This window comes from Peromyscus maniculatus, chromosome 5 (genome assembly GCF_049852395.1).
Source record: "Peromyscus maniculatus bairdii isolate BWxNUB_F1_BW_parent chromosome 5, HU_Pman_BW_mat_3.1, whole genome shotgun sequence".
NCBI classification, from domain to species: domain Eukaryota; kingdom Metazoa; phylum Chordata; class Mammalia; order Rodentia; family Cricetidae; genus Peromyscus; species Peromyscus maniculatus.
In genome coordinates, this window is record NC_134856.1 from 143,041,372 (window position 1) to 143,044,057 (window position 2,686).

General features: G+C 41.6%; 1 pseudogene; it reads left to right on the forward strand.

Annotated features, from left to right (window-relative positions):
• The first annotated feature begins 744 nt into the window (after nt 1–744).
• On the forward strand, nt 745–1,295 carry LOC102906523 (proteasome subunit alpha type-3 pseudogene; annotated as a pseudogene).
• Nucleotides 1,296–2,686: the final 1,391 nt, after the last annotated feature.

Genomic DNA, 2,686 nt, shown 5'->3' on the forward strand with positions numbered 1-2,686 from the left:
CACCATGAGCTACATTGGTACCAACTATGACCTGTCAGCCTTTATGTTCTGTGGTGGTATTGTGTTCCCCAAAATATTGTGCACCCTAATAAACTTATTTGGGGTCAAAGAACAGAATAGCCACTAGACATAGAGGCTAGAAGTTGATGGCACTCACACCTTTAATCCTAGCATTCCAGAGGCAGAAATCCCTCTGGATCTCTGTGAGTTCAAAGCCACATTGGAAACAGCCAGGCATGGTGACACATGCCTTTAATCCCAAGAAGTGAGCCTTTAATCCCAGGGAGTGAAGGCAGATATCAGAAAGGTATATAAGGCATGAAGACCAGGAACTAGAAGCATTTGGCTGGTTAAGTTTTCAGGCTTTGGAGCAGCAGTTCAGCTGAGATTCATTCTGGATGAGGACTCAGAGGCTTCCATTCTGAGGAAACAGGATCAGCTGAGGAATTGGCAAGGTGAGGTAGCTGTGGCTTGTTCTGCTTCTCTGATCTTCCAGCATTCATCCCAATAACTGGCCTCAGGTTTGATTTTATTAATAAGACCTTCTAAGATTCCTGCTAAATCTCTCCTGATGGAAGAGTTTTTCAAGCTGAATATGTTACAGAGGCTGTGTAAAACAGTAGTACAACTATTGAGATCAGATGTAAAGATGGTGTTGTGTTTGAGGTAGAAAAATTAGTTCTTTCTAAACTTTATGAAGAAGGCTCCAATAAATGACTTTTTAATGTTGATTGACATGTTGGAATGGCAGTTTCAAGTCTGTTGGCAGATGTTCATTCTTTAGCAAACATAGCAAGAGAAGAAGTGTTTATCTTTAGATCTAACTTTGACTATAACACTCCTCTAAAACATCTTGCAGACAGAGTGGCCATGTACATATGTGCTTATACGCTCTACAATGCTGTTAGACCTCTGGGCTGCAGTTTCATGTTAAGGTCTTACAGTGATTATGATTATGATACAGTGCACAGCTGTATATGATTGACCCATCAGGTGTTTGATATGGTTATTGGGGCTGTGCCATTGGCAAAGCCAGGTAAGCTGCAAAGACAGAAATAGAAAAGCTTCAGGTGAAAGAAATGACTTGCTGTGAGGTAGTTAAAGAAGTTGCAAAAATAATTTACATAGTGCATGATGAAGTTAAGGATAAATCTTTTGAACTAGAGCTCAGCTTGGTTGGTGAACTAATTAAATGAAAACATGAAATTGTCCCAAAAGATATAAGGGAGGAAGCAGAGAAACAGGCTGAGGACTCTTTGAAGGAAGAAGATGAATCAGATGATGACAGTATGTAACCTTTTCTTCCCCCTCTCTTCTGGTTTATTTATGTGACAGCTCCATATGACTAGCACCATGGATCATATATACCCACTGACCAGTTTTTATTAAATTTTTGTCTTACAAAAAAAAAAGGTGAAGAACAAACATGCCAAGGTAAGATAAAGCTGCCTTCCTCTGAGAGCTGGTAACTTGCAGAGTTAAAGTTAGAGCTGCCCTGCTTATGTACAGAAGAGTGAACAGAATCAGAAATTCCTCTTTTCACCCCAAGTCGATTGCAAGTGGGGGAAAAAAAGATGTGACATGAAGGACCATAGGTGTTTTGTAAGAAAACGTGATTAGACCAGAGGAAGGTGTTTGTCTTTTTCAGGCAATGACTTGTACCTGACTTTAGAATTTATACAAACCATTCCTGTTTTTTAAGTAACTATATGTTAAAGTCATAAGTGCCTCCAGTATCAACTTCATAGGTGTGTATGGAGAACCTAGAGTAGATGGTACTTTCCATTTAACATGACCGTAAACCTGAAGTGAGCCATCAGCCCCAAGGTATATAGAGCACAGGAAATGTAAAGACCACAAGAACTATACACATCACTCTGTAGCTTGGAAGGAACATGGAGTGATTTTTCCATGGAGGGTGGGGATGTGTCTAAGGATGCTGTTTCAGACTACACTGAAGGGAGCAGGGCAGCCTCTCTGCTGATGCATAGCTTTATTAGCTGTGCATGAATACTCTGAGATGAACTTTTAAGCATTGAAACCCAAAGCATGCATGCTTCAGAGGCTGCAGTGGGTAGCCAAGGAGAATTAACCAGATGAACAGTTAGTTTTGATAGGGAGAGAGGCTTTTCCATGTTATATCTTATGACAGCAAGTGGAAAATGCTTCAGTGAGGCAGGCCAGCACTTAAAATCAGAACACAGCGATAGCCAGAAGTGCTGAGGTCAACAGACTTCTTAGAAATATGGTTATCATTTGCTGAGAAAGCCTTTCCTAGTGGCCCAGACATGCATGCGTTTGCAACCACTGTCATTTCATTTCTTCCCCTAAACGTGGGACCGTGACCTCAGTTGACGCCAGTGAGAGCTGTGTGCTTCCAGAAAAGGGAGGTTTAGTTTATGCACAAATCCACCACAAGTAGGAAATAGGTAATGGAGCACCAAGGTGCAATAGGCTTACATACCACACTCAGTTCAGGTGACAGTGCTGCTTGTTATCTCCTGGGGGTGGCTTTAAATACTTTCCTCCCTCTGCTGGGGGAGGGGGGAGACAAAAGAAAAAAAAGACCACAAGAGGAACTAACTACTAGTCTGCAGATTGAAAAAGACAGGTGAGGGTGTGAAGAGGCTTGGAGTGATATTTAGTGATTTGGACAGTACAGATGAGGCACATGTGACCTAGAGGG